The sequence below is a fragment of the Eretmochelys imbricata genome, chromosome 5, assembly GCF_965152235.1.
Source record: "Eretmochelys imbricata isolate rEreImb1 chromosome 5, rEreImb1.hap1, whole genome shotgun sequence".
In the NCBI taxonomy this organism is placed as follows: Eukaryota; Metazoa; Chordata; order Testudines; family Cheloniidae; genus Eretmochelys; species Eretmochelys imbricata.
Genome location: NC_135576.1, coordinates 83,215,155 through 83,242,728, shown reverse-complemented (window position 1 = coordinate 83,242,728; position 27,574 = coordinate 83,215,155). Strand labels below are relative to the sequence as shown.

Sequence of the window (27,574 nt, the reverse complement as noted above, 5' to 3'; positions counted from 1 at the left end):
GATTCACTATAAACTAAAAAAGACATGTTTTAGTATTCACCCCAGGAGATTCCTTTCCCATTCCCCCTCCCCATGCACAAAATCACACATGAGACAAATGCAGATGACAGAAGTTTATTTCAGTTTGGAGTGCAACCTGGATCTTTTGCTCTCATTGATTTTGGCTGTCTTTCACTTGGCACTCAAGCAGGCACATACAGATGGAAGTTCTGCCAAAGATTTTCCATATTACAAGAGGGATGCTCTGTAGTTGAGTAGTGGTGAATATAGATCCTCTGTTGAAGCGGTTTTCTGCAAGCTCCTCACTATACAGGCTCCACATTCTTCCATTCAGTTTGCTCATGTGTATCTAAACAGGGCTGCCAAAGGTCACGCATCTCTCATGACAGTGATGTACTTGGCAACCATGCCTGCATTCCCGCAACCCAGTTGGAAAGTCACGCATCCCATCCAGCTGGGCAGCAAGCTGTGGTGCAGCTCCTCCTGTGGTTACTAGATGCACTGTGGAGTCTGGCTTCAAGAAGCCAGGTAACATGTCTGCCTACACTGTGACTGCTCCTCTTGATGGATTCAAGCGAAAATGAAGAGCAGCAATAGGTGGTGGTGAGTTAGCTGGTGGAGACAGAAGATGGAGGAGTTCAATATTAGCTCCAGGTTCCTCTGACACACCCCACTGAAACCTATGATCCCAGAGGATACCTCTGCTCCCCTAGCCAGACTCCAACCCCAGAAAGGCAACAGACTCCCTGTCCCTAGTCAGACCCAAGGCCCTTAGTGAGAACCCAGGTTACTGGCCACCATCCAGCCCCCTAGCATCAAAGACATGGTGACATGGACTTCAGCATGAGCTAGCAATAGGAGTATGTTCCTATATGCCTGTACAGCCTGGACTAAAGTCTGTGATGCCACATCTTCACTGTGATTTTTAGCCCTGGTAGCTAAATTAAAGCTAGCACCAATACACCAGACTGTTCTGCAATCACATCTCCAACTGCAGTTCACATATACCCTTAAATAGACCCCAGCCTCCCTCCCAAACAGAACTCACCTACCCCAGTGCTCTCAGACCCAAGAGCACCCAGCATCTCCACCCCACAACCCACTTACCTCGGCACTCACCCACCCCAACAGCATCCAGCTACCCCTAGATGGCCCCCAGTCCCCTCCATCATCCAAAAGCACCCACCAACCATCCATCCAGTTCTCTAACCAAGCAATCCCGGACAACTTCCAGCACCCTACCACAAATGCCCTTAGGGCATATCTACACAACAATTGGGAGGGTGCTTCCCAGCATAGGGAGAAAAACATGCTAGTTCCACTCAAACTAGCATGCTAAAAATAGCAAGTACGTACCCAACAGCTTGTACTCTGGTGGCTTGCCAGAGCCACTGCCTATGCCACCGCAGCCCCACTGCTACTTTTTGCATGCTAGCTCAAGTGGAGTTAGTGCGTATCTGTCTATCCATGCTGGGAAGCACACTCTCAGCTGCTGTATAGACATACCCTATCACCCCCTCCCTATGCATCCCTGATCTGCCACAGCTTTATGACTGCCAAATTTTGAGCAGCTCCACATCTTTAATCCATCGCTGCTTGGGGCAGAATGCATTGACCATAAGCTTAAGTTTGTGTTACACAAATTAGTTCATTAAATAATTTGCACCTAATGTCACACGAAGCTGTACAAAACTTGGCACCTATGTCTTATGATGACACTTGAAGAAAAATCTTATTTGATAAATCTTACAACTATGATCCATTGTCTGTAATTACTGTCTGTGGAGTTCACAGACATAGCAAACAAGGATTAGTGCACTTCAAATGGTAGAAGCTGTGGCATCTTCAAATGTCACTACTTATAATGGGTTGTTTGAGCAACTTTCTATGATTAGGCAGCTGTATTTTCCCAGGCCAAACAAATCAACTTCAGCTTTGTCTCAAGGAACTGCACGCACGCTCCACCATTTCAGCAATATCACTGCACATGTATGACCGGATTGTGACTTCTCCAGATCTTCTATTTGAATTAGTTATTCCAGGAGTGCCATCACTATATTCTCTCCAGCATTTTCCTTCTCATCACTCAGAGAACTACTATTGGGTTTACATTTAAACAAGTAAGGAGAGCCAAGGAGCAGCAGAGAGGTTGTTTCTCTCTCCGACAGCCAGGAGGAAGACGACCATCTGCTGCAGCAGGTTGGGGTGTATATTATTAGGTTCTGGAGTGAGGGAGTAGCTGGGAGTTCCAAGGAGAGAGAACCATTTGCAGAGGCAAAGCTCTATCATTGCCCAAACAGGCAGCACATGACAAGAGCCCGCTGGGTCTCTTTTCATTGAATTCTGTAGATGTTCAGTGTGTACAAGCTCTGCAGAACTCCCTTCTTCCCTAATAGCACTAGATGTTTTCGTTATGAAGAGACTTTGGCACAGCACAAATATAAGGAAAATACTTTGACAGGGAAGAGAGCAAGTTCAACGGTATTTTTCAGTAAAAAAAGGAAGGATGGATCACGTAACTAATAAAGGCAATAATGGGAGGGAAACACATTGCTAAGTACTTGGCTCCGAGAAGGTTATGCACTGCAAGTGAGGAGTGGCCCCACTGCAAAATGAGATTATTGAGGTTTTACAGCCAATGGATTACTCACAGGTGCTGATCAGGCACTAGGTTATAAAAGCTGTATTTGAACAGCACCAACCAATTGCATTTTAACCTCAGGTGCCAAAAACTCCTTGCCAATATGAGAGTGCTTCTATGCTGCTGCTACACAAGCAGAAGGGAAATAGAAAAACCTCATACTCATGCACATTTAAAGGTCATACTTTAACTGCCATGTTAAAGAGAACAGTGCTGTCTCCTGAAGATACAACTCTTGCTAACCATTTACACAGCCCCTGCATGGAACAGTGCAGTGTTTTGTTGACTACTCCTTGTGCTGAGGAGATCTTTAAGCTTTTCCTACTGCACTGCTGTACTTAGGACATGGCCTAGGCACATGGGATCTCATTATGGTAGATGGGTGATGCATTTCCCTGCTGATTCATAATAGAGTCCTAGCGTACTTCACTCAGTCAGTCCCTGCTATTAACAGCAGGATTCCTTTGACTCAGGGCCATCTCTCAAAATCTTTTGCACAGACTAGAGATAGCCATTTGTATTTAAATAAATAATTCTGTATGAGGGTTAATGAAATACTCTGAGAGCAATACGCATAAAGATATAATAAGACTGTAGGATATTTGTAGCATAAATAGTAGGGGAAGAAAAACCAGGTCACCCATGGTAGAATGAGAGGTATATATGACAAAGGAAAAAATGGTAGAGTTGGAGAGGTATGCTATGCAGAAGAGGGCAGGGTCATGTCTGGACAGCGAGACAGAGGCAGAGGAAACTTTAAGCACAGAAGTTTTCTAGTGAAAGGACATAAAAATATGGAGGGTACAAAAAATAAAGTAGAAGAGGGTTAAAGAGTTTAGTTTCAGGAAGTGGCTGAACAGGCCTTTGTGAAAAACAGTTTGGTTTTTAGGATCATGCAATGATCATACAAGAGAGAACACAGAGGAAAGAACTAGTTGAAGAAAGGAGAGACAGGGAGACTGGGGGTGAGATAGAAGAAATTGGAAGAGGCATACAAAGGAGCATAGGAATGGTTCTCTCAAAAGGCACAGAGAGTTGGAGCATACAAATATATTCAAAAACAAAGCAAATGAAACTTTGGAATATAATTTCCCTAGAACTGAGAGAGCTAATAGAGTCAACCAACTGCATAAAGAAGAGCAAAAATAGCCAGCTTGGATCGAAAGCAAGTCATCCAGAAATGAGGTTCGGCACACTGGTTTTGTCCATTGAGTCACAGAGCGAAGTAGCCTGCAAGAATAGGTCATAGACACACTAGCAGGGCACATGGGGGAAAGGAACTTCAGTGGGTTAATGTTTGGGAGGTTCATTTAACTTTTAATGCACTACTATGCATTTTGAACCTTGCACCATGTAACACAGTGTTTCCCAAACTTGGGACGCCGCTTGTTCAGGGAAAGCCCCTGGCGGGCCGGGCCAGTTTCTTTACCTGCTGCATCCACAGGTTCGGCCGATCGCGACTCCCACTGGCCGCGGTTCACTGCTGCAGGCCAATGGGGGCTGCGGGAAGCAGCAGCGGGTACATCCCTGAACAAGCGGCATCCCAAGTTAGGGAAACACTGATGTAACAGATAGTAATCACAATATATTTATGGACCCTTCTCCACACAGACACTGTCAGGTTATTGCCAAACACAGTCAAGTTGAATGATAAGAATGTGCATTTTATGACAATTCTCTAGAGTGGGGTAACCTCCAGATAGGTGGACACCATAGCAAGAACTTAAGAGTTTTTCTTAAGATGTAAGGAATGACTGGTAGTACATTCAGTTGTTGATTAAATGCTTCAGTATTGTTGGGCAGAAAGCCTGTGGTTAACAGCCACTACACTGGACACAGCAGCTACTCAACAAGTTAAATATAAAAGCATACTAAATCCTGGAATTTGCTTAGGAAGACTTACATTTTCACAGGGAACCTCAGTTTTTGCTGAGATTTCAGTTGCATGGCTGGATGCCTTCTTAGACATTGGCTATGATGTGAATTCCTTAACTAGCCATTTGGGGACAAGGAGAACTTTCTTTGGCTCTGACACTGAAATCACATCTGTTGGTCTGGATCCCCGCACCCATGTGGAGCCCAAGTGAAATCAATAGGGTAGGGGTCATGCTAGTAAACCTGACTGCAGAACTGATTACTCTTTCTTCTTCCTTAATATGTTCACTGCAGAATCTCGCTCCTGATATATGGTCATGTAATAAAACCCTTACTGTAGTGCACACCTTAAAGAGCACAGAGTTTATATTGCTGGGAGACCCTTAACTCTTCATATTGTAAGCTAATGCATTTAAAAAAACGAATAATACTGCATTCATATTTTGGGCGGAGGGGGTAATGTAATATTTTCAAACCTATAGCAGATGTGCCATTGTTTTCCTCTTAAAAAGGGAAAAATAGGCTAAGTGTGATACTAAATGATTTAGCATAACATGTACATAAGCTGTAATACAAAAAATGTTCGAGACCTTGATGTCAGCAGGGGAATAGAGAACAAGCAGAGCCAACTTTATAGAGTGACATTTTATATAAATCGTAGGTATGAGACCAGGCTGGTATAAATCATCCTATGATGATAGTTCAGAAGCCTACAGGAGTCATGTTGGTGGTCTCAGGCAAGTTCCTATTGGACAATTTAATTCACAAAGCCACCATCATAACTGCACCCTTTTAGTAGTCTTAGCAGGAAGGCCAGGAGATTAATGGGTATGCAAATCGGACCACCTTTTCAACTCTTCTGGTGGTTACTCCAGGTAAGGGCTGAGGCACATTTGTTTAAGTGTTTACAGAGTACTTTACAGGTACACCACACTGCCCGCTTAGTAGTAATATAATTCATCATCAGTAATCATTTAAGTATTAGCATTTGTGAAGCACTTTGAAATTGTACAGAGGCAGAAAACATCATTCAGGGCTAATAATTCAGCACATTTCACAACACTAAATAACACAAAAAGCAGTGATATAACAAAATTTTAACCTATTGCAAAGTGTTATCTTTTACAATGTTAGCAGAAAGCATAAACCTGTCAACCTGACAATGTTTGCGAATACAGACTAACACGGCTGCTACCCTGAAAAATGTCTGCTCAGACAGTCATTTTGCTACTCAGTCCATAATAGTGTGAAAGCCATATCAGCTCATTTGAAGAGTTCAGTAACAAGCAGTTTGTCAAAGCAAAGATGACAAAATGTGAAACAAGATGGGAAATGAGATACGGAGTCCCTTAACAGGGTGCAAGAGCATAGCAATTAGCAGTGTGCTGTGCAGCAGAAACAGCCACACTTTTAGAGAAGTAGAATACAGAACATCACAAACCCACATAACAGTCTGAGCAAAACACCACAAGTTTCACTATATCTTGTGACAAACTTCAAGAGACTGTTAACAAAAATAATAGGGTTCTGACTGAAATGTGTCAGTGCAGGAAGAGAATAGAAAACAATCCATTTGGGAATTCCATCTGCAAATCAACTAATCCCTCCCTCTTCCCCAAATTGACTGAGAAAAGTCACATAATGCAGTGCTTAATAAACCAATAGTTTTTATATAGATTTGGAAAAATCAAACAGATTCAATTGATGCATATCAGGTTACGTCGAAACCACTCAAGACACTTTCGTCTAAACTAATTTCTGCAGGCTATGTTTTCTGTGTACGTAGGGCCCTACCAAATTCAAGGCTGTGAAAAACATGTCACAGACCATGAAATCAGACCTCCCTCATGAAATTTAGCTACTTGAGAGGAAGGAGCAGGTCTGACCTACAACCTACAACAGCTTTGCGACCCCCCAAGACCACAACACTGTGAAATTTCAGATATAAACATCTGAAAACATTACATTGACTAAATTTTCAAATCCTATAATGTGAAATTGACCAAAATAGACCTTGAATTTGGTAGGGCCCTATGTATATGGTACTAGATTTAAAATGTATTTCTATCTTAAAAAAACAAACAAACAAACAAAAAAACACTAAGCCAGTTCCAATGCCAAGTGTTTAAGTACAAATTATTCCTTTAATTGGGGACTACAATCAGTCAGCTTTTTTTTTTTTTTGGACCCTCAACTAGAAATTTCAGTTTACTCACAAAAGAGAGAGGAGTAAGGAGGTAATATAGCAAGATAAAACAATAAAGCATTATAAAATAAACCATCAGTTGTCTGCAGAAAGTTGAATCAAGGAAGTGTTCGGAAATGTAAAACATTAAATCAAGGGTTAGTTCTGCATCTGCTGAATAAGGACAGCTCTTAATTCATAAATATCCCAATTCTGTTCTCACTGAAGTTAATGGCAAAACCCTGTCAATGGTGGTTGTATCAGGCCTCAAGCAAGCACTTTTAAAATGACTTTCTTCAAGAGGCTTAAAGCAATGCATCGTTTCCTTTAATACAGCTAGAGTGTATGTCAGCGCTGCTGCAAGTTATTAGGAAAAACTGTAGGCATTTGGAAGTAAAAAGGTATAATGAGATCACAGAAATATTTAATAAATTAATGTACTCAAAATATGAATTTTAAAACTGTTTTTAGAAATCCTCACCAGTGTATCAGGATCTCCATGTGGGGAGGGTAGGTATCCCTTTCAGAGGACTTAAATAATACAGCATTGTATCTCCTAGCAGGGGGCTGAGGCTTATGCAACAGATCAGGTCTGAGAAGTGTAATTCTTCTATTAAAAGACATCAAAATTCTGATAGTTTCAACATTTTTAAGAGGTAAATTCCAACATTATAGAATTTACCTTTAAAAAAACATACTCAGACTTTGAAACCACTGAATCAAATAGTTTCAAACAGGACTTGAATATTCTCAGTCCTAATCTGCCTCAAAATAGTATTTTATTTTCCTTTCTCAAGTAAAACAAATACTCACCCTGATCAATTTTTATGTTTTGCTCACTGTCAGCTCTTATTTCAGGTTTCAGAGTAGTAGCCATGTTAGTCTGTATCCGCAAAAAGAACAGGAGTACTTGTGGCACCTTAAAAACTAACAAATTTATTTGAGCATAAGCTTTCGTGGCTACAGCCCACTTCATCGGACGCATAGAATGGAACATATAGTAAGAGGATATATATACATACAGAAAATATGAAAAGGTGGAAGTTGCCAGACCAACTCTAAGAGGCTAATTAATTAAGATGAGCTATTATCAGCAGGGGAAAAAAAAACTTTTGTAGTGATAATCAAGATGGCCCATTTCAGACAGTTGACAAGAGCTGTGAGGATGCTTAACATGGGGAAATAGATTCAATTAGTTTAATGACCCAGCTTCTCCCAGTCTCTATTCAAGCCTGAGTTAATGGTATCTAGTTTGCAAATCAATTTAACTTCAGCAGTTTCTCCTTGGAGTCTGTTTTTGAAGTTTTTCTGTTGTAAAATTTTCACCTTTAAGTCTTTTACTGAGTGACCAGAGAGGTTGAAGTGTTCTACGACTGGTTTTTGAATGTTATGATTCCTGATGTCAGATTTGAGTCCATGTATTCTTTTGCATACAGACTGTCCGGTTTGGCCAATGTACATGGCAGAGGGGCATTGCTGGCACATGATGGCATATATCACATTGGCAGATATGCAGATGAACAAGCCCCTGATGGCATGGCTGATGTGATTAGGTCCTATGATGGTGTCCCCTGAATACACACATGGACAAAGTTGGCATCGGGCTTTGTTGCAAGAATAAGTTCCTGGGTTAGTGTTTTTGTTGTGTGGTGCATGGTTGCTGATGAGTATTTGCTTCAGGTTAGGGGGCTGTCTGTAAGCGAGGACTGGTGTGTCTCCCAAGATCTGAGAAAGAGAGGGATTGTCTTTCAGGAAAGGTTGTAGATCTTTGATGATGCGCTGGAGAGGTTGAGTTGGGGGCTGAAGGTGACGGTTAGTGGCGTTCTGTTATTTTCTTTGTTGGGCCTGTCCTGTAGTAGGTAACTTCTGGGTACTCTTCTGGTCTGTCAATTTGTTTTTTTAACTTCAGCAGGTAGGTATTGTAGTTTTAAGAATGCTTGATAGAGATCTTGTAAGGTGTTTCGTCTCTGTCTAAAGGATTGGAGCAACTGGAGTTGTATCTTAGAGCTTGGCTGTAGACAATTGATCGTATGGTGTGTCCTGGATGGAAGCTGGAGGCATGTAGGTAAGTATAGCGGTCAGTAGGTTTTCAGTATAGGGTGGTGTTTATGTGACCATTGCTTATTAGCACGCTTGTGTGGATTGGTCCAGGCTGAGGTTGATGGTGGGATGGAAATTGTTGAAATCATGGTGGAATTCCTAAAGGGCCTCCTTCCCGTGGGTCCACATGATGAAGATGTCATCAATGTATGCAAGTAGAGGAGGGGCGCTAGGGGACGAGAGCTAAGGAAGCGTTGCTCTAAGTCAGCCATAAAAATGCTGACTTAGAACAACACTTCCTTAGCTCTCGTCCACTAATGTCTCTACTCGTCAGCACTTATGTCTGCCTATACAGAGAATTAACGGACTATATGGCACAAACACCACTAGCAAGGGGAATCTGACAGAGTTGGGACTCAAAAGTTCAATGAGGTCAGGCTTGAAGTCTACTTTTATCCAACTCAAATTAAAATCTAAATGTATTTGGCATAGTTTTAACACAGCACAATATCCAGTGTGTGCACTGCCCTAGTTGTAAAAGCATTTGACCTTAAATGACAAAAAAGGAAACTCAAAATGAGGGCTGACAGTCCTTTCTTAGCTCACTCTGCTGTGCAAAGACATTTCAGCAATTTAAAAACAGGCTTTAATCTTACATCAGTGCTGCAAGGCCCATCTCATCCTGTTGTGCCTAAAGGGTAAAGAAGCCTCTTTAATTTCCTACTCTCCTCCGCCCACTGTTTTGGTGAAATAATATGTAACATTTTTAAAGCAATTTTGTTGCATTTAGAAGGATCCTCTCAGAACTCAATTGCTCTGTCATTTAGAAACCTGTTTTCTAATGTATCAACTTTACCTGGAAGAGGATCAGGTTTGGGCAAAGCCTACATTAACTCATGAATGTTCATTCCTATTTGACCTAAGAAACTAAAATCAATTCAAATTAAGCATCAGCATGTAGTTCAAATAAACCCCAGCATGTCTGCTTCAAATCACACAAATGTCCAAACAAAGTCTCGGTTCTAATATAGAACTTGCACATGTTAGAACTGACAGGTGCTCACGATTCGATATATTTGAGGAGTCTCAACATATGTGAAGAAACAGGAGCACTACATGGTTTTAAAAACAAATCAATATTTAAAGTAAAAATAATAAAGTTATGTCCTTTAACAAAAAATCAGCAAGAATACGATACATCTAATATGTGATAACTAAACCGACTCATCACACAACAAGTGTATGATGGGGTCTTTAATAAATCAGTAGCTAAAAAATTGCTCCATTGCATGAACAGATTCACAGCTTCCAAGAACTGCAACCTGTTTTCATGAGATAAAGCCTTTCATAGTCACCACTTTTCCAAATTTACTCTCATGGAGGACAGATTTAATTTTGTAAGCAATAAATGAGCTCCATTTTTTTTTCAAATGAAGGAAAACCATTTTAACAACATGATGCACTGCAAGCAACTAAAACAAATGGAAAACCTCTACCAAAAACGCACCAAACTGTGAGTTTAATGCATACTGTTGCTCAAATGGCTCTGCAGCTAATAAAACATCTTCCAGAAAATTTGATGTGCAAGTTTGACAGATACCAAATTCAGAACCTTAAGAGCGAAGACTGACACTTAACACACACAAAAATTATCCAGATTTGTAAGTAGTGCTGGAAGCTCTGCTACAAAGCACATTGGCGGGGCACTGAATCCTGATATGCCGCGACTCCTAGGGGATCAACAACCCAGTTTGTTCTTGCCCCTCCAATGAGACTGGCTACAAAAATTCAACATATTTGTTGTTTTGAAATGTGATTACCTATCAAATAAGAAATGGACTGGGACCCCCTACACATTCTCTCAGGCCACCCAATATGCAAGTCAATAAAATATAGTCTGGATTTGAATCAGTATGAAAGGCTAGCCCAATCTCTACAAAAAGATAAGCTACTTTTAATATTAAACTGCAATTATTTCTTAGACTCATTTTGGGGTTTCAGATTAATTTTTATTATTTTAAAAACATGACACACATTCTGCTTTCACTGACACACACAGTATTCACTAAATGAAGAGAAGTTTTTCCACTTGGTTCAACAGCAAGGTTCTTAAGGCTCCTTCCCACCCTCAGTCCCCCCTTAAAATTTCTCACTCGTGGAATACTAATAGAGACAAGCTGATGTCAGCAACATAGGTAGATGATATAGTGGGTAAAACATTCACCATTGCTAGAAACTGGAGAACAAAAACGGTGGTGGGGGGGAAGAGAGAGAATCGAACTGGTGATTCAGGACTCATTCCATATTCAATGCAATGATAGTGCGCATAAAGTTTCTCGACATACCTACAAAGCAAAAATCTAAAACATTTCAGGGTGTGACCTGGCAGGATTTCAACAGATGATGAGCTGCTACTACAACTGTAGCCTTTTTAATATGCAGCTCCAGTTTTAAAGACATCCTTTTCTATGCCAAGGTGTCTTAGACCTCTCTACGCTGTTCTTAGAGCTGCAGTAAACACAAGACTTTTGTTTACCAGTCTCACTAAGTTTTGATATGCCATTGTCCAAATAAGGAAAAATGCCAACCAGTACTCTCATCTCTTTGATTTTGTGAGCAGATTAGCTGCCAGGTCACAATAAATCAGATACAGAGGTTTGGTTTTTGTAGGCCATTAGCAGCATTGGCTGCATCATATTATTAATTAAGCCCAAAGAGCCACATACTTCAAAGAACTGACAGTTCCTAGTGGCAGTGAACACATGTAATATAATAAACTCCGCTTCCCACACAAACATTACCATGGTGATGTACAACATTTGTTGCCTGGAATTTGGAGCAGCACTGTATCTAAAATGCCCTTAGTATCTTTGGCTAGATGTGAATACAAATTAGGTTACATTTAAAGACACAATATGAGTCACAAACATTTGATAAATATTGTCCTAGGACAGAACACACTGATTAAAATATCTTAAATTTGACCTACCTGAGCATAAGCAATCCTCAACCCCACCTTTCCAGTTACACAATTATTGGAACTTCCAAATAATATTACTTTGCTCAACGCCAAAACAACAAGGCTATCTAATCGTCTGAATGTGTTGCTTTGTTGGCACAGTCTTTAACCAGACAAATACATTTGTTTAAATTGTAAGTTGTCTGTCTAGGTTGCGAGTTCCATGGAACATTCTTCCTCTGCGTTTTGTACTTTGCCGGAAATAAAGATAGACAACAAGCCAGTGGCCTGCCAGTTATGTATGCAACGCCTGACTGCCTGTGCATTGTCCTCCTGGTGATCTGAAGGCCAGATCTGACTTGCAGGACAATTCTATCTGGCCCCCTGAGGACCACACAGCATGACCTCACATGCACCATACACGTGAAGTCACATCACACGAAGGATACCGTTTTGGACCACCTAAAGCAGGCAAGTGAACTGTTTCATACCTTACTAAAACTGTCATGCCATGCCATGGTAACAAGTAGAAGGTGGGGGAGGGGAAGGGAAGGGAAGGGAAGGATCTAGAATATCCATCCACCCTGGCATAGAGTATAGACCATGAATCTGCCTGTGTATAATACTCCACATTTTCTCTTATCAGTCAGTGCTAAGAACATTGCATCAAATAAGGCTCTGCATCTTGCAAACATTTACATATGTTTAACTTTATACATGTGCATTGTCCAATGAAGTTAGAATTAAGGGCTGAAGTCAATGGGAATTTGCCATCAACTTCAATTTGGCTAGGATTTCACCAGAGGTACTTAAGGATGTGAGCTGTGAGATGTGAGTTTAAGTCAATGGCAGTTGGTGGGGAAGGACTATGGAAGAAAAACTGTGCACTGAAATCTTAGATACTAAGACAAGATTGTGCTTGCATGTTCAGGAGGGTAGGTGTGAGGGGTATAGAGTTTTCTCGGAGTCCTAATTTCTTAGCATTCTTGTTAAGTAGTCAGGTCCAATGGCACAACTGTGAACCAGGGCCTGGTGAGCCCACCCTGCAGCCAATAAAATTAAGCAGTGGTACTGGCCTACAACCCCTCCAAATCCATCTCAATGCAGGCTTAAATCCACTAACTTGTCCTAATATTAAGAAGCTTTACCTGCTACAAGACAGCTGTTTTACTTCTGTCTTGTAGCAAATGATAATCACGTCAATGAAGCCAGGGGCAACCGAGTTTTATCTCTATAAACAGAGTAAGGCCATAATAATATTTTAATATTGAAATAAAGGAACCTGATGAAACATAGCAGGCCCTGCTTGTACTACTGAAAAAGTCCACGCCACATGCAGATCAGGGTGGATAAAAATCAATTTAAAAAAATAAAAAAAAATCGGTTTTTGATTTAAATCGGATTTTTTTATTTAAATAGGATTTTTTTGATAAAATGCTTTTTGAGGAAAAAACCTAATTAAGATGCATTATAGCTCAAAGATATCTCTTCATGGAATAGAGATTATAAATTCTAATTCTATAGTATGAGACAATATATTCATGTAATGTTTAAGAAACATTTTGTCAATGAATTCCAATAGTTCATGGATTAGGGACCCAATCTTATGGGGTTCTAGGGGCTTCTGTATAGATTTAGATTAATCTTTGTAGCTACCCAATGGGACTCAGTGTTCAGTCTAGAAGATACCATGCTTAGTTTTGCAGTTCTCAAACTGTGGATTTGTGGGTCCAGAGATAACATGATTGTTAACAGCAAAAATGTTTTCAAATAAATATATAGAGGTGAGAAATAACAGATCTCAACCCTATTGTCCCTCTGCAGATTTGTGTACACAGAGTCAATCCCTTACCTCTCTCTAAAAGTGCAAAGTTTCAAAAAGTTCAATGAATAGAAGATTGTTGGGGGCGGAATAGATTTGGATAAGGAGAAGAAGTCTGAGATAAATGTGAAAAGGGAGGGACAGGCAGTAGAAACAAAAGAGAAACTGCTTGAGCAGCATATTTCAGAAGTCTTGAAGTCTTTCTGAGTGTAGCCTTCATTGATTTGAGAGCTACCTTACCATTCTTTCATTAGAAGTTAAAAACCTATAATGGCAGCAGACCGTAAGAGAGACCCAGTTTGGGAATATTTTAATGAAGTTCCTCTACCAGTGGGTAAGACAGGCTTGCGTGCACAATAAAAACAGTGCAACAAAGAAATGCAAGGCCTGGTTGCCTAAATGAAAAAACATCATGAGAAGTGTCCCTTCTTAGGAGGAAGCTACGTTGAAGATGATCAAAGGAACATGTCTGAACATGCAGGATCTTCATGTTGGTAAACTTTATTTCATACTTTTTTCTTAAGGACTGCCTGTCTTCCTTCTGGACTATTATTGAATTCTCTTGTTTGAGCAAAAAATATAGTTGTTACTCTATGGTACCCTCATTTTAGGTGCAGTTGTGATAAAAAATAAACAGCTGAAATAGGCAGATCTTTCTTTTACAATTTCACATTTAAAGTAGTACTGAGTGTCAGTGAATGCAATGGAGTAATACTAAATGAGAAGTATGGTAATAATAATTAAATAATTGCACTGACTTAATTGTTTAGGAGAATTCATCCTCAACATATAGGATTCTGAAGACCATCCAGCTTCAAGATCATCATCATTTTCTATAGTTTCAGAGTTAACTGCCAATGATAGTGTTTCAGTCACATCATGTATGCCACATAGCCACAGTATATCACCTGTAGCAAAAAGAAAAAAAAATCTCCATCAGCCAGAAACATCCAAAGATAAGTTTGTGTTTAGAACCAGCAGATTACAAAAAGAGGTAATTGATGAAAAAATTGCCTGGTTTGTTTATGCAACAAACTCTCCTTTCCGTATATTGAGAACCCACACTTCATTAACATGTTTCAGTCACGAAGACCAGGATACAGTCCACCCAACAAAGCAGATGTTGCAGGCAAATTGCTGGATAAAGTGTATGAAAGAGAAATTGAGCAGTGTGCAAAAGGTCTAGAAGGTAAAATTGTTAACCTGAGTCTTGATGGGTGGAGCAATGTCCACAATGATCCTGTTGTATGTGCTTGTGTGACAACAGAAGAAGGGAATGTCTTCCTTACAGAAACAATTGATACATCAGGAAATGCACACATAGCAGAATACTTACAAGAAGTAGCAGCAGAAGCTATGACAAACTGTGAAAAAAAATTCAAATGTCTACTACACAGCTTGGTCATAGACCATGCTGCAAATGTATTCAAGATGAGAAGAAATTATTCAGAAGAGAGTCCCAAGCTAACAACATATGGTTGCAGTGCTTGTTTAATGCACCTCCTAGCCAAAGACGTCAGTGTTCCAGAAATAAAGGCTAATGTTGTTGAAATTGCAAAATACTTCCATAACAACCACTTTGCAACAGCTGCTCTGAAAAAAAGTGGGAGGAACCAAGCTAACTCTCCCACAAGACATGCAATGGAACTCAGTAGTGGACTGAAGAAGTGGCCTAATCTGATGACAGTTTGTGAACAAAATTGTGAACAAATAGATGGCACTGTCACAGCCAAAGTTCTCAACATTGGGCTTAAGAGAAATGTTAAACACATGCTGAGTATTCTGAAACCTATTTCTGTAGCTTTAAACAAAATGTTGGGAAACAGCTACTTTATTGATGACGCTGTTGAAATTTGGAAGGAACTGAGTGAGATCTTAAAAAGAAAAATATGCAATTACAGAATTAAATGACAAGCATTAAAAAAACAAATGGGACAAGCACTATCTCCAGCTCATTTTCTTGCAGATATTCTCAATACTCAGTACCAGGGTCAAACCATAACTGCTGAAGAAGAGGAGTTGGCTATGACATGGACATCCAGCAATCATTCCTCCATAATACCAACTATAATAAACTTCAGAGCTAAGGGTGAACCATTCAAGAAATATATGTTTGCTGACAATGTTTTAAAGAAAGTCACACCAGTGACCTGGTGGAAGTCACTTAAGCACTTGGATTCAGAGACTGCTGAAGTGATAATCTCACTTTTAACAGCAGTAGCTTCTTCTGCTGGTGTAGAAAGAATATTTTCTTCCTTTGAACTAAATCATTCCAAATTGAGAAATCATTTGGGACCTGAAAAAGCAGGAAAGCTTGTTTTTCTTTTCCAGATTATGAACAAACAGGAAAATGAAGGTGAAGACAACTGAGTTAGCTGCAGAAGCCAATATTTTAAGTTTCTCATGTTGACCTGGCTGACATAGTCGATTAAATTTTGTGGGTTTTTTTTAAATATTTCATTTAGCTATTTTAGTTAAAAACAATTTTAACAAAAACAAACCTTATTTTAAAAATCTTGAATGGTTAACTAAATTCAAAAATTCATATGCTTCTTTTGTTAAAATATTATGTTTGCTGATGAAGAAAAAAAATCCAGACTACATAACGTTGTTGTTTTAGTTAAATAAAACAATGTAAATGTCTGCCTGGTGATGTTCTACTCCTAATACAGCTTGGCAAGAAAATCCCCCAAATATTAATGATTAACCTGTTGAATTGGAGATAGTTCACCTCCCAGTGACTTCATAAATAGCTGCTTCAACAATTACCTTTGGTAAATGAAATAACCAATCATTCATTTTCTGATATAGCTGTAAAACTAAATCGGAAAAGTTTTCAAAATAAATCACTTTAAAAAATGTATAGTGTGTGCCTTCTAAAAATGAAACCTACATCCATCTCTGAGTTGTGAAGAATATGTATTAAGGTTATAACAACCAAGAAGAATGCACTTTTATGTAGAAATCCATGATTAAATTGAGTCTTCCTGACTAGTGATTTAAATCATGATTTTTAAATCAAATCCACCTTGATGCAGATTCAGAGAAGGAGGGCATCGCCTGAACACTCTGTCTTAAAATGTAATTAAAAAAATAAAATTTAAATAGTGACTACAGTTACTGACCTATAGATTCTTCTACCACCCCACAGACCTCTCCAATGTTTATGGTGTCTTACTGGAACCACACCCTAACAGAAACATAAATGTTGTTGTCTGTATCCAGTAATAAGCAATACTGATATCAAGACACCACATACATACATTAATGTATACTTGAGTATTATACACTGAACAGTATTTGCAGGAAATATCAGAGCTAAATATGATTGTTTAAAAACATCTAGCTATATGTAATTTCAGCAAATATGTACAGTATTTGAATCTACATTTTGGTCAGTTACAGGTCAGTATCTCAAGTGTTGTCCTCAAATCATCTCAGATGAACTACTAAGTGAAACACTGCGTTTTCCCTCTGCCATTGTGCAAGACTTAATCTGCCCCAAAACCTGGTGTCAAAAACAAGCCTGGGGGGAGGGGGGAGAGCACTTACTAGAAAAGTGACATCAAACATCAAAGCCAAGCAAAAGAGAAAGGAAAGAATTATTTTGATAAAACAACATGCACAAAAAGGCAAGTCTATAAATTAAAACACAGGAAGGTCTAACAGTTTCTGAGGTAACTATAGCTAGCTTGGTCAGAAATTGTTGATTTCATTCAAAATATAGTACAACACTCTTACCTCTGAAAGTGGGCAATTAAGATTTTTGTGACACCACATTTTCTGCTTTGTTAAAGGCTTCATACAGTTTACAGATTTGACTTGTTATGGATATAGTGCTTGCTTTCTGTAAAGTTCAAAGCAAATGCAAGCTGAGAACCATTTTAAAAAGTGTAAATATTTCTTCAAGCAATGCCTTGTTAAAAAAATATAAAACACTGAAATGCTTAGCAAATGAAGGTGCAGTATGTGCTAATCAGTTATTCAATACACAAATTGCTTTCTGTCTTTGGACCCTGTTTTAGACACACATGGAACAAATGGTTCTTTGTTCTGATCTAAACAGTTACTAGATAATTAGAAATGTTATCCCTACTTGCTTTTTAAACTACTACAAGTACTTGGCTGGGAAGAGAGATAATTAGATATAATTATCATTAGGTTTCATCTTAAGATATGAGAAGCCTCAACTCAAATTGCTTATATGAAGTTTTTTCCAAATATTATCATAAGAATGAATCAGTATTTTTCAGACAATAATTCTTCTACAGTGCAAGAACATCACTATACACAATTAGTCTGAGCAAACATTTAATATTTATTTCCATTTCAGCTCAGATACAGCTTAAACCATAAGGAGTAGGAGGACAAAATTGCCCAACCAAGGACCACATTGGCAACTTGACAGTAGCCAGACAGCCAAAATCAATAGCTAGAGCAGGCAGCAGCAGGAGGATGTTTGAATAAAGAGGAAGCACTGGATGCTGAGACCTGTAATCTCTACAGTCTATATTTCAGTATTAAAAGGAAGTGGGCCATATATTAGCCAATGTATGAACCATTCACTGATCACCTTAAATCTAAATCTAAAATAAAGAGTATTTTGAATATTGCAAAGAACGTTCAAAATCTATATTAAAGGTATTGTAAGGCCTAGAGAAAGAATTTCCTCTTTCTCAGTGTTCTCTGGGCTTCTGATTTTCACATCTGCTTTCTGGTTCCCTATTAGGGTTTTTTATTAAATTATTATGTTATTACTATATTTGTAATGTAAGTTTGAATCCAAGCAGAGCCCTAGTATTGTACCACTATCTAGCTACCTCAGCCAACCTGGGTGATTTCATCTTGCCTTCTCCTAGTAGCACTCTATAGCAAGTGGTATCCTTGGGGATATGTCATAATCACAAAATGCCAAAAAGAAAACAGATATGAATTACTGATCAATGAATGCTAGGAAGGTTTGGGACAGGGACTGGGAATTCTGTTACCAATAAAACAATATGGAATAATAAAAGGAAGTTAATATATTGTGGTAATTTTTTCAGAAGGTAGATCACTAATTAGGGCTCTAATCTTACTAGAGGGAAACATGTGGATGGACCCTTATGCATAACCAAATACCTCTGTTACTCTGCCAACTGTACAGAGGAAGATAAAGTAAAATGCTCCAAGTACGTCAGCACTCATTTAATTGTGCCTCCATGAAGGGTGGCTAATTAACTGAATACTTCTACTCCTGTTGGAGTATCAACCTCTACGCTAGCTACAAAAATACTTCAAGCCCCAAAAATAAACCCTCTCATGGGACACACTTCCGATTTATCAGTCCTTACTCTCCAGCAGTTATGATTGCAGTAAGGAATGTGAAAACAGTAACACAGAACAGAGTGAAGAGAGATACAGTTAACATAAGCTTTAATATAGTGGGTGCAGTTACCTGATTCTGGCTATCCTGCTTCCATTTTGTATCCAAGGTCTTTATTTCCCCAATCTCTCCCCCTGCTTAAAGCCCTCGCTGCTCACCCAAGGAAGAAAGACACCAAGCAGTTGTGCATGATGCAGACAAGTGCTTTTAGCTGGTTAAAATCCCCTGAGAAACTTTGAGAAGATTTTGACTGGTTCATGGCTAGCCGTAAGCATTACTGCTTGAAGATGAATGTTTTACTCTACTGTGACAAAAAACAAACTCCACAGATCCATTTTCAGAACCACTATACTTCAGAAAGCCACTTACAGCTGGCAAGTTTTTACATCCTCAAAGACCAAAGTATATATTTGGGGTGTGGGGGAGGAGAATTCCAGCTTGTTTTAAATCACAGCTGACACATGTAAAGACTAGCAATAGACTGATTTAACTGACAAATATTTAGGGGACTAGATCACTTAGTATATTAATTATTGTGCTTTCACCTCTGGGAATCCAAATCCAATTATTGCCATGGTGCCTGGATATATTTTTAAGGAGATAACTAGTGAAGTGTCCTAAAGGTTTGGTAGAGTCCTCTCAGCTTAGAAGTAACCACAGACTGTAGCACAAAAGCATGTGTGAAGCTCATAAAGACTCAAGGACCAAAACTGTAATATTACTCTGATCTGATTTTGGTTCTTCTCTTTTTAAAAAAACGAAGGTATTTCATAATTTGAATAACCACGTACCACTGTTATCGCCAGAAAAGCTAATCAATTTTGGTCTCATATTTGTGCTTGTTTTTTGTACTGTGGCAACAATTTGCATGTGGTCTTTCTGACAAAATTATGTACTGATTTAGATTTTTAATAATCACATGCAGAAGCAAAATATCAGATCTGCCAGAAGAATGGTAAGATTGTTGTATTTCAGTTTTTGAATTATACACTTTTCAGAGGCAGAGGCTTCCAAAATAAGATGTGCTATGTTTAACTTCTGTGCTAGACATTGTATCCCTAAAATAGTCTACAGGTGACCTCAAGAGTCACCATTCCTCCTATTAGGTTACATTCCTATATGCTTTTGGGTGCATAGGTTCTAGAATGGCGAGTCACACAGGTGAAAATTAAACTAAGCTGGAGGTTGATCTGAGACACAGAACATTCAGGATGGCTTTCTGCTCAGACAGCAAGCTCTGAAAAAAAAAAAAAAAAAAAGATTTAGCAGTAAGCATCACTGCTTGAAGACTGACTGATGCTTCACCAGTGTGACAAAAAAATGACTCCACAGATCCATTTTCACCAACACTGACCTCTAAAAAACCAATTACAGCGGGAAGATTTTTACATCCTCAAAGAATGGAGTGTATGGGAAGAGGAAAGCAGGTGGTGGGGAGAATACCTTCTTGTTCTCCATCACAGCTGATGTGTTTACTTAATTCATTTCTAAGAAGCTTCTCCATGATTGCTTTTTACAGGCTAATCCAGTATTTACAGGCAAAAAAACCCAACTGTCTGTGGCACTGCCAAAGATGGCATATTTGACGTGTATACGATGCTGCTAGCATTAGCCTTAGGGCACTTCAGAGACTATCAGGAAGCAAGATGTCTGTGATATTAAGAGGACTGAACTAACAGAGAAGGGCTCATATTAACTCTTCCAAACAAGCCTTCAGAATTGTGAAGCACAAGCATTCTGATTTAAAACTGACACATTGTTCTAAAGGCATAGGTGGTAGTCAGAGTTCTTATCAGGAAAGTCGGCATCAAGTTTCTACAACGTCCACTACATTTATTAACATGAAGTCAGAGAAACCTTCATTTAGAAAGTATCAAAGCAACCCTGACATTATCACATCAATGACAGAGCTCTTAATTTTTTTAAGATCGCTTAGTTGTTTTGAGTTAAACATTTATTTTATTAAGAGAAGAAAACAGAGCACCATGAAGAGAAATGGGAGAGTCATGAAAAGTTACCAAAAGAGAAGTGTCAGCAAGTATTTGATATGAATGTGATGAGATGAGGCACTAGCAAACCCTGAAAAAGGGGCCATGTTGACCTACACATGGTCCTCTTCCCCATAATACCTGATCGCCTGCTGAAAACCAAAGATGTTTAAAGAGAGAAATAGATATGCAGAGCTAAGAAGGTGACCACAGATCATTAGCTAACCACGCCATCCAGATATGTGCTTATGTAAGAAAAGAGTCAGTAGTTCTAGTTTGACCCAGACCTTGTGCAAGTATGTGTTGCACTAACATTCTCCATGGGCCACTGAATTGCAAACCTAATCTGCTATTGGATTCCTGAACTTGAGCTGTCAAGTATGATAAGAAGTTCCATGGTTGATTTTGTGACGTGGTCAAAGGATCACTTGAAGATAAATATGAGACCACCAAATTCAGTCCAATTTGAGTCATATATAACATGAGCTTCACCATATCAACTGGAGATCAGGGGAATATTTGCACACACAAACTACTACTACCAAAAAAAAAAAAAAAAATCATCAAGACAGGCATTTGTCAGAGCCGTGCAGGAAAGTGCATAACGCTGGCCACACTATGATGGCTCTAATTCACCCAAAAATGAAACTTAAGGGCTGAATAACAGAGAGATTTGCATGTAATATCAAGCAATTACAGATACGTCCAGAGAGCAGTTTTATGTCAGTGATAACTTTTCAGAACTTGGTATAAATTAATAGATGTGCATCAACCATATAAACTTCATGCCTCATTTGCAGGGTTGATGTATTAAATCACATTTAATGAACCAAAGCAATAACATCAATGTAAATCTTGTTTTAAATGGAGAAATTTTTAAACTCATTTTTCCAGGGAAAAAATTACATCAGAGAATAGAACAGAATAGAATAGAATAGAATAGAAACTGTATTATTGATCTAATAGTTACCAGAGGGAACCTAAAGCTGAATTATATTTGACTTAGAATTCTAGTAAAAAAACAAACAAAAACTAGAAAAAAAAATGTGTGTGAACCAGCCAAAAGCTACGGACAACAGAAGCATACACAGAATTCTAAAAAGTCAGCCATGTTCCCTGGCAGCACACTGGATCATAACTTCACTCTAGTGGACATACAATTAATTTTGACAGTGACTGGTGGTTAACATTTCTTCATCACAATCTAGTTTTCCCCACTAAAGACTTAATAGTGTTAGTGTCTAATACAGTTCTTGCTGAAAAAGAATGTGCCACGCATTTCTTACTCCTGTAAAGCCCCCAAGTGACATTAGATTGTTTCTCGTCACCACTATATTACTCAGGATCTATCATTACACTGCCTGTTCTGACAGCAAAAGACCCTGACAACCCTACCACAAAATATTTAATTAAAAAAAAAAAAGGCACTTAGAACACTCTGCTGCAGTTTTCCCCTTTGTACTATTTTTTCACTTTCCCCTGCTAAAATCAATCAACTTATTATTTTGGACAACAGGAACCAAGACAAGATGTTGAAAAGGCTCCTGCCGCCTTTTTCTATAATGAGAAGCCATACCCTTTGCAAGCTTTCCTCAAATCATTACAAAGCCAGCTACTGTAGAACTTTGACAAGCACTCGGGGTCAGAATTAACGGCATGCTTCAAGACAAGTTGTTTTTTCTTGTTATATAATATAAACATAGCCAGTAGATTTAGAACTCTGAGTCTATCTATCTCTACTTTGATAGCGTAAAGCTGTAGGAGGTTCAGGCATGGACTAACAAATTATACGTAATGACTCTACAGCTTCCTCTATTCTTCACTAATCAGTGCAACAACAGGTTATAAAAATACTTGCTAAAGCTAATTTTATAATTCCTGATCTACAGATCTTTGGTATCAACAATGTCATGAAGTTTCTTGAAGCAAATAAAACAACCACAAATGAATTCTTTGTTGTAGGAATGACTCCATTACTACTCAGAGAGAAAAGCTAGAACCGTGGTTCTCAAACTTTTGTCCTGGTGACCCCTTTCACATAGCAAGCCCCTGAGTGCAACACCCCGTCCCCCGCTTATAAATTAAAAACACTTTAAAATATATTTAACACCATTATAAATGCTGGAGGCAAAGCGGGGTTTGGGGTGGAGGCTGACAGCTCAAGACCCCCCATGTAATAACTTCGTGACCCCCTGAGGGTCCCAAACCCCAATTTGAGAACCCCCTGAGCTAGAAGAACACAGTTAGGAACCTGCTCTTCTGTAGAAAATGCACTAACCACTAATAAAGTCATCTTAATTATCAAGAAAAAAAACATAACCTTTGCTTCTAAATTTCTTACTGCACCTAAGAAAAGAAAAACTACAGATTGTTTACACCCCAGTCCTTCAAATGTTTACATGGATGCTCAACTTTAGGCAAAGTGAAAAATCCCACTGAACTAAGCAATGAGTTCAGTGAGACTATTCACTTGCATAAGTATCTGAAGGATCAGGGCCAGACTTATCACTCTTCAACACTTAATCTTTAACGTTGCCTTTTTTGGCAAAAAGGGAAATGACAATAGAAACTGAAAGAGATCAGGAACAGACTAAGAGCTGCACAGGTGTATTGACAATGCAAGTGGTGTCATTTCAAAAATGACTTGCTTACCTTCAACAATTTTTAGTACTATGAAATCCCTAAAGGTATTTTATAATATAAAATGTTCTGTAAGAGAATTTCACCAGAAATCAGCTCTTCCCTACTCAGAGCAACATGGGCTGAGCAAGATAGTATTATATGGGCAATTATAACTAGAAAGACAAACTTAATCATTGGTCAAAATTCTAATGTCACTTGAACCGTTGTAAATCCAACATAATACAATTACAATCATTGGAATTACTCACGTCATACCCATATAAAACAGAACAGAATTGGGCCCTTTGTGTTAGGATTCAGAAGGTAAATGGAGAGCTTAAAACTATTACATAAGCTTTTGTGTCACAGAAAGATATCTTTAATTTACTAAATCAAGTTAACCATTAAGCTATGATAAAGTAGTAAAACTTTGTCAGACAGCAATAAAAAATTAGCTTTAAGTTTTTATTTTCAGAAAAAACTATACATAGCTATCGCAGCACCAATAGTAGGTTTTTTGTGTTTGTTTGGTTTTTGGTTTAATTGCCTCTAGAAGATCTTGTTACTCACTGAACATAAAAATAAACATTTTTCTTTAACATTTACCCTGAATCACCCAAAGAGCAGTCAGCCTCTGGTTCAAAACAATATGAATTAAAGAATGCGCGTGACACTTATTTCATGCTGGATGTCAAAGTCACAAATCTCACCTCAGAATGTTATATTATCTTAGCCTATGAAAAACAATAGTTTATGCCAAAGTTCTTCACACATGGTTAGTCACACAAAATAAACTTAAAAACATGTCAGGAGTTTGTTACTTATTTGAAAAGGTGACTTTTTAGATGTTTTGTACTATGAACACTGAATTTTGAAATTAACAGGTTTAAATTCAAAGACAGATAAATTAATGTACGCAACACTACCTTACAATTCTGATATGCTGGTGCTAACTCATCAGTGATTTCATACATACAGCTTGTGGATAGAGTCAGGTAATTTCCCTAGAGTGAATTTTTGTATTTTACTCAAATTTGTATTATTTAAAAATAAAAGCTGTCACACCAGCCATGAATTCATTAACAACTCCATAGCACCCAATAACTGACAAATATTTTTCCTCACATATGCGGTCAACAGTGCCCTGCTCCTGTTCACTTACCAATGCTGCATTACAGTGCCATTACCACACCCTCTGTGCCAAGAAAAAAAAAGCAAAAAAGAAGCCTCCTTTTGTCCTTGAGCTCAAGAAGCACTTGCATTAAACAACCTGTTAAAGGCATCACCTGTCCCCCTCAATGCTCTCAATTATCATATTTTCCCCAGAAACAGCAGTTTTTAATAATCTTTGAGCAAATGAAACTGTCCTTCCCGCCACTTCAACAAAAAAGGAACAAGGAATTAATTGCTAATTTATTAAAAATGCTGTAGGAGCATCACTTTACTCACAGTGAAGCCTACAGCATTGTGGAAAGGAAGCAAATCTGGCCTTATAATCACTGTAGATAAGGGGGGGGGAAAGAAAAATAATAATACATTTATGCTCTAAATCCCTATTGGAGTTTCCTCTCCTCCTCTCTTTAACTCCATGAGAAAGAGCCAAGCTGTGCAGGCTCTAATTCTGGTAATGTTCTGATTAGCTTGGAGGGAGGAGGGGAGAGAAAGCCCTAGATTTTTTTGCTTACTAATATCCAATTGCAGGGTTTACAGCCTACTAAAAAAAAAAGTGCATGGGGCGGGCACGGCACTGTGTGTAGGATCAGAGAGACTCAGCTTCCCTTCCCCAAAACCTTTGGTCCATGCCACTGTGAAACCTGACCTGCCACTGACAACAGCACTGGCTATGCAAAAGCACCAAACATTTGCCAAGTTTTTTTAGCCGTCTGCTCCCACTTGCTTCACACTGCGAGAACTATTGCACAGTGAGCCTTCATTTTTGCCCTGCGTGTGGGAATTCCCCCTCCCCCTGCTTTGGCTTTGAAGGAAGAGAAGTGACAACAGAATGGAGAGCAGAGGACTTTCCCAGGGACGAAAACGGAGCTGCGGGCTCTGGTGCATTACACCGTAGCCCAGTGGGGTCCACACAGGTATGGCTGTTTGTTTCCCACAAACACACCCGCACTATAGATCACACTAGTCTTCCAGGTGGGGATGCCAGCCCCGCGCTCCCAGCCCCAGCTCTGCTCCCCTCTTCTCTGGTAGGAGGCTGGGCGAGCCTGCATCCCTGCAGCAGGGTCGGGGGGCAGGGGGGTTGATGGTGGGGGGTGGGGTAGGGTGTCTTTCTGCTCTCCGGGGAGGGGAAGAGGCCACTCCCAGTGCACATGAAGCCAGAGGCTTTCGAAGGAGGGGATTACACAGAAATGGGGGAGAAGCACGAAAATTAGGCCCCTTCTGCCCCATAAGCCCCCCAGTCACTCACCTCCCGCTAGAGCAGCGCCGGCTCCTTTGTCTGGCTTCCCCTCGCCTCCCCTCGGCACCTCCGTCTCCCGCCGGGTGCCCGCAGCGCTGGGGAGGATGGAGATGAGATCAGCGCGGGAGGCTGCTGAGCCCGGGCGATCACATGGAGCGGGCGGGGGCCGCGCCCACTCCCCTCCCCGGCTGCCCCGGCTCTCGGGCGGCGTCGGGCGCTGGGTGCCCGCGGCAGGGAGCTGGCGGCGAGGGATGCGGCGCGAGCAGCGCCTGGCTGGAGGGATTTTCCGTCGCCCTGCCTGGGAGCCGGGACGGGGAGGCGAAGATGGCGACCTCGGTGCTGCTGCGGGAAGGGAAGGATCCCCCCCAGGCCGACCCGCTCCGCTCCCGGCTGCTGCACCCGCTGCCGGCTCGGCGAGTAGGGGAGGGGACAAAGGAGGCCGGGCTGCCGCTGCCCGCCAGCCCCGTGCGCAGCCCCGCTCCTCCTCCGCACTTTCAAACAGCCGCCAGAGCAGCCCGGGTGCGCCCGGGAGAGCGCAGGCAGCCGGCTGGGGGCGCCCCCTGGCGCCCGATCTGCAGCGCCGGGTGCTCGGCGGGGAGAGCTCCCCGGGCGCCCGCGGCCAGGCATTGTGGGTACAATGAGGTCGCAGGAGCCCAGGAAGCGGAGCAGCCTTGGCCCCTGGAGTCCGTTCTCCAGGCCTCTGTCCGCGGGGGATGACTGCACAGCCACAGGCACCCTGCCACCCCCACCCAGCCTCTCTGGCGGCCTTGGCACAGCGGCCAGGGCACTGAAGGGATCAGTAACAGGGGGCAGGCCCCCACCCTCAGGAATTAGCAGTCTTGGAATCCTGTTCTGATCCCATTGATTTCAATGGGACAACTCAGGAGAGTAGGGGTACCAGGACTGGGAACTCGGGAAAGCTTCTCTCTGTCACCAACTGAAGTTGGTGCAGTAAAAGATATTACCTCACCTACCTTGTCTCTCCAATATCCTGGGACCAACACAGTTTACAACTACACTGCAATCCTCTATTATGTTCATCCTATGCAGTATTTTCCTTTGAATTTCCACTTGTATGAAAAACAACAGGACACCCCTGTGGTTTCCTGATATCCACCCAGTCTTCTTTCTGTAAAAATGTTTTCATAAAAAAATATTTAACAGGGCACCTGAAAATCAAGGAAATAGCTCGGAGTGCATCTTAGAGTATGTGAAATGCTGCAGTATTTATTTCTGCCGCAGCAGTGTGGGGATCTCCTGTTCCCTTCTCCTGTGAGAGGAAAATCTGACACGTGGTGTTTGTTGTAGAATACTGGAGCTCCCATGAAACATAGTCAAAAAAGGACTTAATTGTCTTCCTGCATTTGTCAGTCCTGTTTCCCTCCTTTACAAGACCTTGATTCTGAGAGGTACTGAACACCCTCAGCTCCCACTAAAGTCAATAGGAACTGAGGGCACTCAGCGCCTCAGAATCTCACAGGGTCAGGGCTGCAACAAAATTCCCGAATGCCCTGGATTCTTAAATTAGGTCCACGTTCTGAGAGCCTTTAACTCCTCACTGCATCACAGGATTGGGCCCTTGCAATGGCAATAGCAGCCTGATCTTACAAGCAGCCAAGTGCCTCCTGTACATCCTCAGTTCCCATGGATTCAAAGGGAAGTGAGCT

General features: G+C 40.3%; 1 protein-coding gene across 2 annotated transcripts in view; it reads right to left on the bottom strand.

Moving 5' to 3' along the window:
- Positions 1–26,293, bottom strand: part of CDC42SE2 (CDC42 small effector 2) — a 119,981-nt gene extending 93,688 nt beyond the window's left edge. Inside the window, exon 1 of one of the 2 annotated variants that reach the window (XM_077817414.1) lies at positions 25,917–26,293. The gene's annotated coding sequence lies outside the window, so the exon portion shown is untranslated. Of the gene's footprint in view, positions 1–14,280; positions 14,395–25,916 lie in introns of those variants that run through there. The other variant, XM_077817415.1, reaches the window with a different exon arrangement.
- Positions 26,294–27,574: the final 1,281 nt, after the last annotated feature.